We start from the raw sequence: 19,095 nt of genomic DNA on the forward strand, positions 1-19,095 counted from the left end.
TTGAAGCAACATGACCAAAGCCGCACAGCTAGTAAGGGACACAGCCGGATTTAGAATCCAGATCGACTTCAGAGCACACGCACTCCTCACTCTGTCCCCAGTCCTCGCTTGTTGTTTATTCAGACCTTCACTCTCTGTCGGTGTGAATTCTACCTGTCTGGCATTTAATTTTCCTACCAACTCCCTTTAAGAAATTAACGAAAGAGAAAAGTGACAGCCTTCCCTTTAATTCTTACTCATCCCATGCATTTGTTCCAAATTAGATATCCAAGCATATCAGTTTCACACTCAGGGATGCTCACAAATCCAGAGGAAAGACAGACCAGTAAACAGAAAAGGATCACCGCCTGTGAACTACTCAGACGGGAAGCTCCTGGGTGGTGATGAAGCTCAAGCAGGGCATCCACTCTGGATTGGGATAGTGCATGGGAGATGGCAACCCCCCTGTTTTACTTGAGACAAAGGGAAAATAGGTAAGGAGTGGGGAGGAGAAAAGGCATTCCAGATGGAGGTAGTGAGCATACAAAGGAGAGCAGCCTGGACTGCCGCAGGGCTGCAGCTTCACCCAGAGGGACTGAACCTTGGGTATCCAAACTTCCTTCCCTGACAAGTCTCACTGATGCTATGGGCCTTGAATATTACCCAACCACGTGAGCAGTGAGAACAATAACACTAATAATAGTGGTGGTTTAGTTGTGTCTGACTCTTGCTATCCCATGGACTGTAGCCTACCACGTTCCTCTGGCCATGGGATTTCCCAGGCAAGAATACTGGTGTTGGTTGCCATTTCCTTCTCCAGGGGATCTTCCTGACCCAGGACTCGAATCCCCATCTCTTGTGCATTGCAGGCTAATTCTTTACTACTGAGCCATTGGGGAAGCCCCAGAGTCTTTATTTACACATGCAACTATTTCCCACATTTTCACCCTTAATTCTCATAAGAATTTTCATGAAGTAAGTTCTGTCATTTCCCCCCGTTTTGCATCTGACTTAACTGAGGCCAGAGAGCAATAGTAAACTCTCCCAGAAGACTTACCTGACTGCAAAGGCTAAATGCAGATGTGGCTTTGTTTGTAGTTTCCAACGGGAGCTCTAACTTCTGGGATATATAAATAAAAATTTGGAATTACCAACTTTCCTTATTTCAACGCTGTGAAGTTATTGATGGGTCCCAAGTGAGTGCTCACCTATGGACATGCCTTGTATTTATAGGCTGTTTCATTCCCACACAGGTCTGAGGGAGCTGTGATCTTTGTATCAGGCCAGGTAACCGGCAGATGGATGTGAACTCTGAGAGCTGGGAGGGACAAAGGCTTTGTAAATGTAGCTGCTGCAACATTTTCTCGACTCTGTTTTGCAGCATAATCTTTTGCAAAAAAGACAAAGATAAAGATGCACACTTAAAAGTAGAAGAATCAACAGATGTCATGGATATATTTAAACCAATTACTGAAGCATTCCTGCAGAAGCAGGCACATGAAATATAGATGTGGCTTCCTGCACCAAATTTGATTTATTTCTGAGATCATTCCTTCATCACAGCTTGAGCTGCATTCCAATGTATTCTGAGCAAGCCAGATGAGCAATCAGGGCATTCCTGATTGTTCGCAACCCTGCAGACAATTTACAAGGTGTATTAGTGCCAATGGCTTTAATAACAATTACCGCAGAGCACTGTTTTCTCACCAAGGGTTGGAGGCTGGAAGGACTGCTCAGTCTCCCCTACGTGACTGGTTAAACAAATAAATACCTCCTTCTGTACTTCTGACCATCTTCCAGTTTCTACCCAGGACAGGTCTTCATAGAAAAGAAAACCCTGGGGCAATGGTGCCCAGGAACACAAGTTGCAGCTTTGGGGAGGGGTGTTCTCTGAAATTTACAACTTATAACCTCTGCACCTTCCATCAGAAGAGTATGTAATCACAGTGCACTGGGACTTCCCTGGTGGTCTAGTGGTAAATACTCCGTGCTTCCACCTGCCCCTGTGTTCAATCCCTGATCAGAGAACCAAGATCCCACATGCCCCTGTGATGTGGCCAAAAATAATAAGCGCTCACTGCCTTGTGGCAGGGCCCCATGTTCTTATGGGACAGAGATATCCCATTAATAAGGACAGATGTTCGGTCTAACTCATTAGCAAATGATCCTTGAGCACCTAGTTTGTGCCTGGCACTGGGGACATAAATGTAAACAAGATAAACAAAGTCACTGGAATTTGGGGGAAAAACACCATCACAAGGAATAACAAATACGTTGAGTATTATGAAAAGATCTTGCTTACGTTCCTGCCTTCTGGTGTTTAATCCAATGGTTCTCAAAGTGGGGTCCCCAGAATGGCAGCTGCAGCCTCACCAGGGAATTTGTTGGAAATGCATATTCTCAGGCCCACTCATGCTCAGCTGACTCAGGCAGTCCGGATATCAGTGTTTCAACAAGCCTCAGCAAGCGTTGACACGTGCTCAAGGTTGTTGAGAAGCTCTATTTTGGCCCAGTGAAGAATAAACCCATGCTAGCTGAATGTGGATCAAAGAAGCACATTATTCTAGAGTTATGAAAATGCTCAGGGGACTTCCCTGAGGGTCCAGTGGTTAAGACTCTGCATTTCCTCTGTGGGGGGTGCAGGTTCAGTCCCTGCTTGGGGATCTAAGATTCCACGTGCTATGCAGTGTGGCCAAAAGAAACCCCTCAAAACTCAGTAAGCCCCAGAGCTCAAGCTTCATAGTAAACTGTGCTGGGGAATGTGGCCTTGAGGTCAGAGCAGGCTGACTGCTTTTCCCACGCATCCAGACTTTGGAGCCTGCCCTCGGGGTGGGGGTCTTCTAACTCAGGTGACTCCCAGCTGGCTCTATGCAGCCTTGTTCATATGTCCTCTAAACAGGGAATTTCAGGCCTTCCCTCTCTGCCCAAAGGAAGACCTGAGCAGGTGGGCTCACTGCAGGGGAGTGGCAATAGAAGGGACACCTTTCCTATAACCCAGAGTCAGGCAGTGACTGAGCACCAGAGCAGGCTGTACCACAAATTAAACAGCAACTTCTCACACCTTGGTCCCATCCTTCAGTGAAACACGCATGGCATCAGATTGCCACCAATTATATGAGTTGTTCCTTCTGGGAGAGGAAGAGCGAGCAGAAAGCAAGTGGAACGAAGAAGCTTGATCATCCTCTCCATTTTTGCAGGAAAGGAGAGATCTCATTTGCAACAGAGATAAAGGACAGGGCTGAGGAGCATGTGTGCACGCCAAGTCTCTTCAGTTGGGTCCGACTCTTTGTGACTCTATGGACTGTAGACTGTGAGGTTCCTCTGTCCATGGGTTTCTCCAGGAAAGAATACTGGAGTAGGTTGTCATGCCCTCTTCCAGGGGATCTTCCTGACCCAGGGATCAAACCCATGTCTTCTGCATTGGCAAGAGGATTCCTTTACCACTAATACCACCTGGGAAGCCCCTGAGGAGCATGGCTCCTCCTAAGAAAGGGAGATTTGGAAGACACCATGAGTTAAGGCAAGGTGTTCCAGGAGGGAGTAAGGTCAGAAACATTCCCAGATGCTCACAGAGGAGACACTTGATTTTAGCTGATTTGACTGAATGGTTCCCTACTAATTGCATTCTCTCAATTTTTTTTTCTTTCAGATTTTTCTCTATTGCTCTACCTTTGTTCTCTGAATTCCTTCCTCGCGCTCCTAATTTCTTTCTCTTTAAGCGTCATCCTCATGCCAGGCAACTGTAGCTGATTGGGGCTTGTATAACTTGGAAACGCTGGCTAGCTCCATCAGGAGTGTGAGAGGTGCATAGGATTGTAGGTGTGTCTCTGCTTGGGAGGAGGGAGTGATGATGGGGTGACGGCTGCTTCTGTGCACAGGCCAGCCATAGCCTTGCCAATTCACCAGTGACTTGCTGAGGATGTTTGCAGAGACGTCCCAGATCACATTGGATCCAATGTGGCATTGGATCTCATCAGGGAACTGGAAAGAGAGAAGGACACATGGGGAAAGTGCATCTACCTTGTGAGGAAAGATAAGTTGGCTCACATAGAGCATTCTGCAAACAGGATCAGATTACGTGACAAGTCACAGAAAAGCAGCCGCTACTCCAGGGAACCTCCAGGTTGAAACCAAGATGCTCCTAGACCCAGAGGAAAGGTCTGCTTCACCTTCCATACAGGAGACGCTATTTCCTGTTCAGACTTTGGCTCCCATCCTCACACCAGTGTGTCCTATGCTCACGGCACACACCTCTCTCCAGAGCTCAAGGGCTGCTTATCCAGATGCATCCTGTCCAACCTGGGGTCACCCCCCTTTACTCCTAATCCTCTCTTCTGTGGGTCTCACCACAAGTAGATACCACACAATAGGACACATGCTAGATAGGGAAACACAACAGAAACTCTTCGTAAGTCCAGTCATATATCCTGTAGCCTCAATTTACTTCTGCAATTGTTAGGGTTCATTTAGGTAGTGAAAAACAGAGCCCTCCTATGTCTCCACTTGAGAGCTTAACCAAGGGGAAATGAAACAAAATAGGCAGCATATGGAGAAACAGAGCATCGCTTTATTAATAATAAATAAAGGTTGGAAGCTGTTGCTTAGGTTAAGAGGCAGAATGAACTTGCTAGTTCCTCCAGCCCCTGATGCTGGGAAAGATTGACGGCAAAAGGAGAAGCAGGTAACAGAGAATGAAGTGGTTAGATAGCATCACCGGCTGAATGGACATGAATTTGAGCAAACTCTGGGAGATAGTGGAGGACAGAGGAGCCTGGCATCCTGCAGTCCACGGGGTTGTAAAGAGTCGGATATGACTTAGTGACTGAACAGCAAGTTCCTCCAGCCTAGATCTAGGAAGAACCCATCCAAGGGGAAATTTGAGTGATCAAAGGACACAGTCAGATCTCTGCTTCTCACTGGAGATGGAAGAAGGGGACAGATGAATGGTGCTCACGGTCTTTGATGGGCTACTCCAGCTTCTTTAGACGTTGGACAATAGGTTTGTCCACCAACCATGTAATTGACTCCACCACTGTGGGGAGGAACAGAGGCAAATGGCCAATCTTCAGGCATAACCTTCCACACACTAGAATATTTCAAAAGAACAGAAGGTTTCCCACCACAGCAGCCTGAATGCTGTCATACTCCCTTACTCCTCTCTTCTCTAAACTGAACAGTGCATAATGAGAATGAGAATTCAAATAAGAAGACAAACAGTTGTGAGAGCCTAGAGTGGGGAATCATTAATTTGGTCTGAGGGTTTGGAGAAGGTTTTCACAAAAGTGGAAATGGATGAGTGGATCTTGAAAAATGAGCTGGTGTTTATTAGGAAGAGAAAGAAAGTTTTCTGGGCAGGATTGTAGATGTGAGCGTTCATCTTGTTTGGGTAATAGCAACATGTCCAGTGTGTTCTGAGTCTGGAATATGAGGGGAGCCAAGAGGAGGGAGGCTTTCTTATTGGATAAAGTGCAAAGGGAGAGGTATGTTTGGGAGGAAGGCTGGCCCAGGACAGGGATATTTACCAGGCATTGTCTTGGCAGGAACAAGAATTTGGATCTTTGGAGAAAGTGTTCTTGCTGCTATAGAAGCTTGTTTCTCTGGCTGTTATGCTGCTCTCAGTTAGGTATCATATCTGGGTCCCTGGCTTCTACCACTTGGGACAGAAGAGCCTTGTTCTTTTGTGGAACATCACAGGGTTTCCTGGTGGCTCGGATGGTAAAGAATCTGCCTGCAATGCAGGAGACACAGGTTTGATCTCTGGGTTGGGAAAATCCCCTGGAGAAGAGAATGGTTACCCACTATAGTATTCTTACCTGGAGAATTCCATGGACTGAGGAGCCTGGAGGGCTACAGGAACCCACCAGGCTCCTCTGTCCATGGCATCACAAAAAGTCAGACATGATTGAGTGACTAACACTTTCACTTTTCACAGGGGTTCACAGAAAGGCCAGGTGAGAAATGTTACTTGAAATCCTTTACAGGCATTTGTATTTTCTAAAGAAATGGGCAAAGTGCCAGAGCAGAAATGAGACTCTTTTGAACCTATAAAATACTGCTAAACTTCATCTTTTAAGGTCAAAGAAGTAAGTGGCTCTATGGTTGTTGTTTTTTTTTTTCAGAAATTCTCCCCAAAAGTCACTTTGCAAGGTCTGAAGTGCTGGATGCATCATGCTGAGAGCCCTTGTACTTCTGCCTTGGAAGAGAAGGAGCTGGCGTCACCCCCCTTTTGTTTTAAGCGATGGGAGTTCTCCGGTGTTGTGAGCACAGTGCTGGGCCACATTCTCCCAGAAAGCACTGCTTCTCTTTCCCCCACAGCCTGCTGGAGGCAGAAATTTCCACAAAAGAATCAGGAAGACGTGGCAAGTAAGATGTGCCTCTCACTGTTCTTTACCGAAGATGTGGTGATGCTGGCTTGGAGGAAAGAGATACCAGGTGTACCCCAAATGTGCCAGGTGTAGTGCCAGGGCACTTTTATCATCCCAAGAAATAGACATGCTATTCCAATGATACAGGTAAGAAAACTGAGCCCCAGGACTATTTATTTTATGATGCCAAGATTCGTGCTCTTCCCACTTTCTTAAGAAGGTTGAGGAGTCAAGATGTTTGTTGGAATCATAAACTGATTCCTTTCCAGATACCTACTGACTTGCCGTTAGGGGTCTGGGTGTTTAAAACTGATCAGATGACCACATTGTAAGTCCTCTGGGATAGGGCTCTTGCCTCTTTTATTCACTGCTTGTATTTCCAGAGCCTAAAACAATACCTGGCACAGAGTAATTTCTCAGCATTTATTACTGAATGAATGAATGAATGGTAGACATTCAATAATTTACTAAAGAGAGACACACCGTGCCAACATGCTACTTTCCATCTGCTCACTTGCAAATATCTGAAACACAGGCACCTTGTTCCTGGCGTTACAGCACAGCACTATGGAGGGGACAGATAGACACTGTGCATGGGTCCTGTCCTGGATCAGATTCTGGACCAAGAAGGGAGGTAAATTTCAAGGGGGAAATGACAAACGACCAGAGAGATACTTAGATAATGTTATGCAAGTTATCAGGAAGGAAAAATGTCTTTTATCTGGTGGAACCAGGGTGGTAATATTAACAACATTTGAACAGACCCTTGAAATTGTTGTTTACCCCAACAATTTAGGAAACCAAACCTAGACAGCATATTAAAAGCAGAGACATTACTTTGCTGACAAAGGTCCATATAGTTAAGCTATGGTTTTTCTAGTAGTTATTTATGGATGTGAGAGTTGGACCATAAAGAAGGCTGAGTGACGAAGAACTGATGCTTTTGAACTGTGGTGTTGGAGAAGACTCTTGAGAGTTCCTTGGACTGCAAGGAGATCCAACCAGTCCATCCTAAAGGAAATCAGTCCTGAATATTCATTGGAAGGACTGATGTTGAAGCTGAAACTCCAATACTTTGGCCACCTGATTTGAAGAACTGACAGATTTGAAAAGACTCCAATGTTGGGAAAGATTGAGGGCAGGAGGAGAAGGGGACAACAGAGGATGAGATGGTTGGATGACATCACCGACTCGATGGGCATGAGTTTGAGCAAGCTCTGGGAGATGGTGAAGGACAGGGAAGCCTAGCCTGCTGCAGTCCATGGGGTTGCAAAGTGTTGGACACCACTGAGCGACTGAACAACAACAATACACCAGCCATTCAGTGTGCAAATGGGTTAGATTAAAAAATAATGTAAGTAATAGTCAACTGAATCAACCAGTTCTCTAATTTCACTGTCTAGCTGATGCAATCAAATAATCAATCTTGTTTGGGTACCATCGCTCCTGACTGTATTTCTGTGGCAAGTGAAACATGAGCCAGGCTCAGCATCTTGCTTCAACTTTCCACACTGAGTGTTCTCACTTCAACAATTCATTAAATCCCTGCATCTGTGCCAAGATCTCCCTTGCTTCCTTTCTTCCTCTCTCCTTCATTAAAACAGAGCAATTATGCAATCCTATTCCTCTGCCCAGGGTTCATTCTAAAAATGTTCCTCTGCAAATGCCTCTGCTTGGCTGATTGGCACCAGAAGACAGCGGGAGATGGTAGGAGCTCTTCTCCTGAGTCTAGTTTGGCAAAGTGCTTTGTCTGGGATGGACTGTGGGTCACTCCTAACCCCAACAGCAGGGACTAGAGCAGGAATTAAAGAGAGAGGGTGCAGGGAGGCAGTGGAGGGTGAAGCTGATCTGGCCTCTGTACCCCGACACTGAATTAAATCTCGGAGTTTTGGGTAACATCGAAAAGAATAGCTTTATTGCTTTGACAGGCAAAGGAGGCCACAGAAGGGTATTGCCCTCAAAACTATGTTCCCCCTTGAGAGGGTAGTGAGGAGTTTTCTGGTAATGGTTCAGACAGGGTGTGATCAGCTCATGGACACTCTTCTGATTGGTTGGTGAGGAGGTAAGTGGGAGTCAGCATCACCAATCTTCTGGTTCCAATGGTTTTGGGGCCTATGTGATTGTGGGCACCATAAGGTTCACGTCTCCCACCTGGTGGGGGTTTCAGGATCTGCAAAACAGCTCGAAGATATTGTTATGTGTATTCCTTGAGGAGAAGCCAGGATCCAGGCCCAAGGCTGCACTATTGCTTCTTTTGATTGTTCATCCCTCTCTCTGTATCCCCTCCCTTCCCTAATTAGCAATGGTTTGAACCTGCCCTTTGGAACTCAGCGAAGGGGACACAGAAAGGCTTTTGTGCCCAGGAGCCCCAGAGGGTCCTGCTAGGATAGGCGAAGGGACAGTTGAACGGATGACTCAGTGAGTCATGGACTATTAGGCCCCCAGATCCTTGTCTACAATGTATGTCCGAGGTGCAGAGAAAATGATGTCTGCAAACCCAGGCCTGATCTGCTTAAGAACACACAGCTGGAAATGGGAACACTGCCATTGCCAGTAGGCTTTCTCTTTCGCATTTCCTTGTGTCCCAGCTCCTGGATGAAGCAGTGGAGGAGGCGGAGGTGCCTGAGGGAGGCCGGGGACCACTCTGCTCACAGGTGGGACCTCTCTGCCTGGCTGCCTTCTGGTGGATGGAACGGACACTTGGAGTGCAGAGCCCAGAAGCAAATGCCATAGAGGCACGGAGGGTTGTGGTTTTTGCCCCTGAGAGACTAGCCAGTGAATAAGGAAGAATGAGTGTGAAGGGGCAAGGAAGCCTGAATGAAGCAGCTCTTCCACGTTGCAAAGACAGATGTGAAGGAGCCCCCTCCCCTCAGCGATAATGGCCACCATCTTGAAGTCCCCCAGGTCTGCTGCTGCTGCTGCTAAGTAGCTTCAGTTGTGTCTGACTCTGTGTGACCCCATAGATGGAAGCCCACCAGACTCCTCTGTCCCTGGGATTCTCCAGGCAAGAACACTGGAGTGGGTTGCCATTTCCTTCTCCAGTGTGTGAAAGTGAAAAGTGAAAGTGAAGTTGCTCAGTCGTGTCCAACCCTTAGCGACCCCACGGACTGCAGCCCACCAGGCTCCTCCATCCATGGGATTTTCTAGGCAAGAGTACTGGAGTGGCTTGCCATTGCCTTCTCCGCCCCCAGGTCTAAGCACAATGTTTTCCAGACCGAGTGTTGGAAACAAAGTGTAGTCACTCAGTCATGTCCAACTCTTTGCAACCCCATGGACTTTAGCCCACCAGGCTCCTTAATCTGTGGGATTTCCCAGGCAAGAATACTGGAGTGGGTTGCCATGCCCTTCTCCAGAGGATCTTCCCAATCCAGGGATTGAACCCGAGTCTCCTGCACTGTGGGCAGATTCTTTACCATATGAGCAACCAGAAAACTAAACACCAAACTAAACCAAACAACTCAAACTCTAACCTCCCTGACAAATGTTCAAACCCCTTAATTCTTTCAACTGCCCCCAACCCCATTCACATCCCAACCACCCACCTCCCAGAAACCTACGACTCTCCCACCAAATGACTTTGAGGGGCTGTCCAGAATCTGGTGATGACAAACTGACTTTTCAGACCAAAGGGCTCTTTCTTCTGTCCTCACTTTGCCTTCTGTGGGATCCTGGGAAAACCAGGAGGGAACCCTCCCTCGGTTGCTCTCTGGGGATAGGGGTTTGCAGGAGACCCGCAGGATCTCTCAGGCCCTCCGCCAGCGTTGTCCCGCCCCACTCGGGCTCGGTAAGGATGGTAACTCTGGGGACACCCTTCCTTTCTTGGGTGCCTGCTTGGGATGGGAGCACAAACGTCTGGAAGGGAACAGAATGTCCTCTGAGCTCTTGCCCCAGCCCCCAACCCCCGCCACCCCGCGCTCTGTGTTCTCCTGTGAAGCCCCTCCCTCATTACACACTGCCAGACCCAAAGGTGGGAGAAGGTGGTGACAACTCCAGGGCTGTGTGTGGGGTGGGGTTGGGGGAGGTAGGATGAAGAGGCCTTTCTTCAAGATACTGCTGCTGCTAAGTCACTTCAGTCGTGTCCGACTCTGTGTGACCCCATAGACGGCAGCCCACCAGGCTCCCCCGTCCCTGGGATTCTCCAGGCAAGAACATTGGAATGGGTTGCCATTTCCTTCTCCAAGATACTCCCAGCATCTAACTCTGCTGCAGCTTCTCAAACACTGATGCTTTGCTTTTTTCCAGTTACATAAACATATGTACTTATATATATAGTTTTGTGTATTTATATATGTAGTTTTATATGTGTGTGCATATACTCAGTCATGTCTGACTCTTTTGCGCCCCTGTGGACTGTAGCCCACCAGACTCCTTTGTCCGTAGAATTGTCCAGGCAAGTATACTGGAGCAGGTTCCCATTTCCTCCTCTAGGGGATCTTCCCGACCCAGGGATTGACCCTGAGTCTCTTGTGCCTCCTGCATTGGTTATAGTTATATATATATAGTTTTAAAATCAATTCGTGGCTTTATATAAAGTATGTAGTTAGTTACATACATAGTTTTTTGAAATTGAGTTGTGACTATATATAACTATGATTATATGTAGTTTATTACATATAATTTTTAATCAAGTTATGGCTATATATATAAACTATACATATAGTTATATATATATATATAGTTTTTTAAAAATCAAGTTGTGAGTATATATAAAACTATAGTTATATGTAGTTTTATATAGTTATATATAATTTTTAATGAAGTGGTAGCTATATATATAACTATACACATAGTTACATATACAGTTTTTTAAAAATCAAGTTGTGGCTATAATTTAACTATAGTCATATATATATATATATATAGTTCTATATATAGCTTTTTTAATCATGTCATGGCAGGCAAGGAAAGTCTTTCAGCTCACATCCTTCCCCGGCATAATAGCAGCTGTCACTGATGGAGTGGTTTCTATGCACCAGGCACAGTGCCAAGTGCTTCATATGTTTCATATGATGCTCACTTTCCCAGGGAGGTGCTCGTGATATCACACGCTTGATATCTGAGAAAATCGAGGTACGGAGAGGTCAGGAACTTGCCCCTGTGCCTGGTATTTGAAGCCAGGCAGTTGAAATAACTGCAGAGCACAGGCTGCTCAGGAGGTCCCCATCTTCCCGTTCTAGTCCTGCACGGCGGCTCTTTAAAACTCAGGAGAGAAGAATTTGACATTCCGGATTCTTCCCAAGACAGTTTTCTCAGGTTGGATTTTGGTCTGAATGATGAAGATCATGGAGTTTGAGGTGCATGTGGAAGCTGGCTGGGAAAAGATTCCTCTTTATGTATTATCTAGTGACTTAATACATCACAATTTTGAGAAATCAACTTGAAAAGCATGGTAAGAGAAAACCACTGCTTTATGGAGAGACAGGATCCTATCAGGTCAGACTGGGTCACATGAGTTATTTGGCTATTTCTTTGCTTCTGACGCTGCAGTTGGGGTGGGGCAGGGACACTGAAGCAGGACTGGACAGATCCAGGAAGACCCATGGACCTGTGGACCTTCACGCTCCAACCTTTAATACCTGGAAAAGGATGCAAATTAAGCATGGCTACATTTTCTCTTGCCTCCAGAGGGAGCCTCAGATTTTTTTCTCAATCCTCTGCAGCTTCTACCTGAAGAGTGGAGTTGGCATGTTAAGTCAGAATTCATTTGCTATGGAAAACAAACAAAAGAGGAGGTGCAAACACACAAAAGAGAGACACAAGAGACACAAGGATAGAACAGCACAAACTAGATAATCTGAGTGCTAAACTATGGTGTGCTTTCTGAGGCTCTACTCTTGCCTGTTCTCTGTGATGGGTACCATCTCAGCTCATCTAAGCCCCGGGGCAGAGCTCAGACCTCAGGCCTCTCTGAAATCTGATTCCAGGAAAGCCTGAGACCGATGGAGAAAAGAACATTCCTTCTCCTATTAAGGTTAACTTCCAGCACTTGGCCATGTGCCCTCTGTATCGTTAAGCTGTACCCCACCCCTACCCCTACCCACCCCGATCCTGTGCCACACCTCTCCTCAGGGGTGTGCTACTACCCCTGGGCTACAGAAAGGTGATCATCGTCCCAAAGAAAGATGAAAGACAGCAGCAGGGTTTGGGGCATTTCAATAAAGCAGACCTTTAGAGCAAGTTGCCATACAAACTCAATCCACACTTGTATGGGGCTTGCTATGCCCTGGGCACTGTTCTAAGCACATGGCATATAACTCTGGGATACTCACAACGATCCTATGTGGATGTTTGCGCTATTATTACAGAAGGGACACTGAGGCATGTAGACTTCACGGGGCTTGTCGCAGGTTATACAGAATGTAAGTGGCGATGTGAGTCTATGGGCAGACTGGCTCCTGAGCGATGCTGCTGTCACATGACTGCTCATTAGCCTTACGTTCATAAGGACAGAAAGACCCAGCTGGGATGGTAGCTCATTTCACAGGGATGCTTTACTAGGAGTGGAAGAGCTGTGTTATTTTATTTATTGCTGGCTGCACTGGGTCCTGGCTGCTGTGTGTGGGCTCGCTCTAGTTGTGGTGAGTGGGTGTTGCTCTTTAGTCGCCATGAGAAGGGTTCTCACTGTGGTGGCTTCTCTTGTTGAGGAGCACGAACTCTAGAGTGTGGGCTTGGTAGTTGGGGCGCACGGACTTAGTAGCAGTCTTCCAGGACTGGGGATCAAACCCTGTGCCCTGAATTGGCAGGTGGACTCTTAACCACTGGACCACAACGTGCCTGGCCAAGCTTTTGCTTGGGTTTTGAAAGGAGGGCTTGATATTAGGGTGTGGGAGAGAAGGCTACATTAATAAAGTACCTGCTATACGCTGCTGCTGCTGCTAAGTCACTTCAGTCGTGTCGACTCTGTGTGACCCCACAGACGGAAGCCCACCAGGCTCCCCCGTCCCTGGGATTCTCCAGGCAAGAACACTGGAGTGGGTTGCCATTTCCTTCTCCATAGGAACCGTGTTAAGTGCTTTTATATATAGATTCTCATATTTCTTCCTCCTAGCTCCACTATCATCCCCTTCTCATACATGATCCCTGGAAGGAAAATTGACTCTTCTAAAGCCACACAGCCAGACATTAGTAGAGTTAGAATTCAAAGCCCATTCAGTCTGCCTTTCCACTCCAGGAAGTGAGCAAAGAATATCCTTTGCTGAAGGAGAAAAAGGAAGTTGATTTGTTAATATGAGACTCTGATGCTTTGCCATTTGAAGGACTCCTCTGGTGTCCAATCCTGGCTCATGAGGGCTTGGGGAGGGACAGTGAGAGGCCGTAGGGGTAGGGGTTCTTGTGAAATTGTGACTAGTTGTTACAGAAACTCGTAATTGCTATGATTCTGGACTCTTCTCTCTGATCCATGACATGAGTCAACATGTTGCTAGAAGGCAATTAAATGTTCCAATTTGAAATAAATTCTGCTTCAGGAAAGAAAAAACAGCAAGTAGAAGCTCAAACTCAGATGATTCTTCATTTTGAACTGTTTCTGCAGCTGAGAAATGAGATCAGTGTTCTCTACCTATTTTATTGATAAGTGAATAATGGCTTCTTGGAGCCTCCAAAGCTCTATCATTGTCAAGCCTGCAATCTAGTGGTTTATTAAGAGGGACCAGAAGTGCTGCTGGTGGAAAAAGTCTATGTTCCCGAGCTCATCTTGACTTACCTCGGCTTTAACAATTTTTTTCCTTGAACAAGAGGCTCTGGCTTCTGGTTTGGAAGATCTCAATATTTCTGCTCTAGTTGCCAGGAAAAATGAGGGGCTGCCTGAGATCTGGCCTCTCATTGTCAGCATTGTTAAAAATTGGATTCCCCAATCATCCGACTTCCCTTGACTTTATTGATCCAAGTGCCTCGAGCTTCCCATTCACCGATAGTGGTGTTTGTGAGAACAAAATCACAGAGGTCACAGGAGGCTATTTTATTTCCCATCCATCCATCCATCTATCCATCCACCCACCCATCCCAGCCTCCTTGACTGCCTACTCTGTGCAAGTTGGAGCCATGCAAAACTCAAAGTGCAATGGCCTAAGGTTGAGAAACAGGAAAGAGACTGTGGTTGAAAGGTGTGGATAGAGAGAAACCACAGAGAGAAGCAGGGGCCACCATGGTGAGGATTATAGATTTTAATTTTATTATGATAGGATGCATTGCCGCTTTCAACAGGATGCTTTGAAACAATTTTTAAGAAGCTACCCTAGCTTCTTTTGGAGAATAGATGGCAGGAGTAAGCATCGACAGAGAGCCTAGCTAGAAAGGCATTGCAGAAGCCCAGACAAGATGATGACTCGATTTGAACCAGCGGGCAGCCAGGGAGCTTGACATAATTGATTCTATTTGGGATATCCTTTGCAGGCGAAATTCCCTGGTGGCTCAGATGGTAAAGTGTCTGCCTACAATGCAGGAGACCCGGGTTCAATCCCTGGGTTGGGAAGATCCTCTGGAGAAGGAAATGGCAACCCACTCCAGTATTCATGCCTGGAAAATTCCATGGATGGAGAAGCCTGGTGGGCTATAGTCCATGGGGTCACAGAGAGTTGGACACGAATAAGCAACTTCACTTTGCAAGTAAAGCTAACAGGACCTGCTGATGGGCAAGGGGTGGATGGACAAAGAAAGGAAGAAAGAGATCAGACTTCTGGCTTCAGTAACTGAGAGACTGTGGGTGCCATCATGTGAGAAATGGAAAAGGTGGGGTGAAGGCAAGATTAAAGAATCTAAGGTCCTTCTGTTACTGAGTCCAAGCTCACTTTGCTCGCCACATGATAGGCCTAGGAATCAGAGACAGGAGGCAGAGGTATGGAATATAGCTAAGAAGATGGCAGACTAATGTCTCTAAGTAACCATCTTATCAGGGGTCTGGATGCCAGCTTCTTTTATAGATCAGAGATGGGGGGAAATGAGGAAACAAAGCAAAAAGGCCAATAAGCTTGCAAACATCTCTTAGAATGGTAAGCCTCAGGCAGGGGAATGTGTTAATTATTTCCTTCCTGCCATCTATAGGTGGATAGGGTTCTGAACAAAGATACTTTAACAGTCAGGTAGAGGGGCAGGATTCACTGAGGCAGGACATTATGTATGATTATAATAACAGAAGCAATGGAAAGCAAGTCAAAGAAACAGTTCCAACATGGAATCAGAGTTGACTTCTCCCTGCAACCAGTTTTAACTCTCCTTGACTCTCAGTAGAAACCCAAGGCAGGTGCAAGGCTGGCCCCAAGCTTAGCCTGCTTTTCAGGTTATTCTTTGGTGAGCAGCTGTAGTGATCACAGGAGCAAAACTTGAGTGTGGGTGAGGCCCTGCAGAGGGTGGGAAGGTGAAAACCTTGGCACCCAGGCCAAGCTTTGCAGCCAACTTGCTGAGCCAGTGAAGACAGGAGCTCTCTGGGGCCACATCTCACATCGTGTCCTTTGCTGCCTGAGGGGAACACAGGAATTAATTAGGAGATGCCAAAAGGAATCTTTAATGCTGTGGGAAAATATCTGCGCTAGAGAGACTATCACCATTTTAATAAATTCTATTTATGCAGTGTTGTTAAGGTTTAGTGTTGGCATTTTCACATATATCATGCCATTTGCTTCTCACTATAACTTAGCAGAAGTAGGTTCTGTTTTCCCCATTTTATAGGAGGGAAGCTCAATGAAATTATATAATATGCCTAAGAATAATCCGAGGCTAATGAAGAACTAGCGAGATGAAGAGAATGTGGTTGAGACGAGTTAATTATTTTTTTGAGTGCAGGCAGTGGAAAGAGGACTGATACTTGCCTGTAGAGTTTTGGGGCACACGTCAGCAAATATACGGAAGGAAGAAAAGACCAGGTCATCACAAAACACTTGTACTGGGTTGGCCAAGATGTCCATTTGGGTTTTTCCACTATGTCTTATGGAAAACCTTGAACAAATGTTTTGACCAACTCAATAAAATAGTTTAAACTGTTGTGTTTTTGCATATCTGTCTGCTCTATAGGTGGAACAGTGGTAGGTTTACCCCTGTCAAGGCAGGAGACACAAGAGACACGGGTTTGATCCTTGGGTTGGGAAGATCCCCTGGAGAAGGAAATGGCAACTCACTCCAGTATTCTTGCATCTGGAAAATTCCATGGACAGAGGAGCCTGATAGGCTACAGTCCATGGGGTTGCAAAGAGATGGACACGACTAACTATGCACACACTGCTCTACCCCAATGGTCTGCTTCTTTGTCCATCTTGAGAATGCCTCAGTTTAGCTCAGTTCAGTCTCTCAGTCCTGTTTGACTTTTTGTGACCCCATGGACTGCAGCATGCCAGGTTTCCCTGTCCATCACCAATTCCCAGAACATGCTCAAACTCATGTCCATTGAATCGGTGGTGCCATCCAACCATCTCATCCTCTGTCATCCCCATCTCCTCCTGCCTTCAATCTTTCCCAGCATCAGGGTCTTTTCCACTGAGTCAGTTCTTCACATCAGGTGGCTAAATATTGGAGCTTCAGCTTCAGCATCAGTCCTTCCAACGAATATTAAGAGTTGATTTCCTTTATGATTGACTGGCTTGATCTCCTTGCAGTCCAAGGGACCCTCAGTCTTCTCAAACACCACAGTTTAAAAGCATCAATTCTTGGGTGTTCAGCTTTCTCTATGGTCCAGCTCTCACATCCACACATGACTACTGAGAATGCCTATTTTTCCTTTAAAACCTACCTCAGACGTAGAGCTGACAGACTCTAGGGTAGTTTTCTTATTTCAAGGTCTCTTTATTTAAGAAAATTCCCCTTCCCAGGAGAAGGAGCAGGGTTAGGCAGTCAGATTTTGACCAGTTCAACCTCCATAGCTACAGCAAATTAAAGCTGAGCTGGACACCTGACCCATGAAGAATCAATTTATTGTCTAGCTAGTGAAAAATCTTTCTGTCTCCTGGGATTTTGAAGTAAGGGGACTCAGACTGTAACCCATGGGTAATGGAGATTAGAGATTAAAAGAATCTTTGGGCCTAGAAAAGAAAAAAAAAAAACAGTCTCAAAGGCCCTTGCTTAATCATCTAACTTCAGAGAAAACAAAACTGAATTTTAGGTCCCACCTTGATGCTCCAGGCCGGTTTTATCAACCTGGGACTTATCACCCCCTGCCCAAAAACTCCCACCCCCTGTTCAACTACAAATGCCATCTCAACTAAAGAATACCCAAAACGTCCCGCCTGACTAATGTTTCCGTTACTGCTTCCACAAACTTCCCTTTAAATATGAAGCCTCCCTGATCCCTCTCATGCTCAGCCTGGTCATCAGGCCGACTGTTGCACCTCCTTGCCTGAATAAAGGTAACCTACCTCCGTTGAGGTCGTCTCTTCTCTTCTGCCTCAGCCTGTACTATACCTTACAGAGATGAACAGTCACGCAAAAGTAACGCTGGAGTCAGCATCTCTCAGCTGACATTACTATGGAGATCAGGAATCACAAGTAAGTAATTCAAATCAGATTACATCCATTAATTTACTCAAGCCCATTGGTTGCTTGTCTGATTCTGAAGACTGGCTCATTCAACATTCACTCTCACTCCTTTCTACCACGTCTTTCTGTTCTAAAGGGACTACTAAGCTGGACACTATGTTTCTGGAACACCTGTGGGCCAGGTTCTGCATCTGACTTTGGTTCTGTTGAGTGAATGAGATGGGCTGAGACTTGGAAGGGACAGTGATGAGGTGTCAGTCAGACATGGGAGAGTACAACTTTTGGCTCATGTGGCGATAGGGGTGTCTGGTCCTCCAGGATCTGAGGACTGACATGCCTTCTGGTCTCTAGCATCATAAATGCTGAGTGATGGGCAGCTGAGATGTGAGGATCTCCAATGCAAACATTCATTTGGCTTGGTTGTTTCTGTTAGAATACATACGTGCTTAAGTCTAGGGCTTCAGTAAATTACTTTGTGTGCTATAATAGGACTTCCCTGGTGGCTCAGATAGTAAAGAATCTAGCAGCAATGTGGGAGACCCTGCTTTGATCCCTGGGTTGGGAAGATCCCCTGGAGAAGGGAATGGCTATCCACTCCAGTATTCTTGCCTGGAGAATTGCATGGACAGAGGCACCAGGCAGGCTCTAGTCCATGGGGTCACAAAGATTCAGACACAACTGAGTGATTTTTGTTTGGCCTGGCCCTATAAAAAGTTCCCTTCTGGGGCTTTCCTGTGGTCCAGTGGCTAAGAGTCTGTGCTCCCAATGCAGGGGACTCAGGTTCGATCCCTGTTCAGGGAACTAGATCCTGAATGCTGCATTAAAAGATCTTGCATGTCTCAACTAAAGATCCGGTACAGCTCAATAAGCAAATAAATAAATATTTAAAAAAGTTCCCTCCTGCTTTCCCTGAAGGGAATTCTGGTATTTCATCCACTTACTCTGACTCACTTCTGAATTAGTATAGGGCGTGACTGCAGTCAAGAGACCTTCTCAGAAAAGGAAATCTGGGAATCTGAACACATTGAATTAGAAAGCAGAGAAGACATGGTTAAGATTAGACAATGGAACACTGATAGTTTACTTTGCCCAGTGAAAAAACAGATAGTGAAATTACCCTTCGTGGTGTCATCTCAAATGAAGGGCCTGTTAACAGCTTTGCTAGATTCTGTGGCCAATGTTGTATAGACTCTATTGTAAGACTTTGCTATGAAAAGTGTGGTCCATGCAACCACGGCCTTAGCACCACCTGGGAACTTATTAAAAATGCAAAGTCACAGGACCTGCACTT

This window comes from Moschus berezovskii, chromosome 16, assembly GCF_049115385.1.
Source record: "Moschus berezovskii isolate FMDL1 chromosome 16, NW_MosBer_1.0, whole genome shotgun sequence".
Lineage (NCBI taxonomy): Eukaryota > Metazoa > Chordata > Mammalia > Artiodactyla > Moschidae > Moschus > Moschus berezovskii.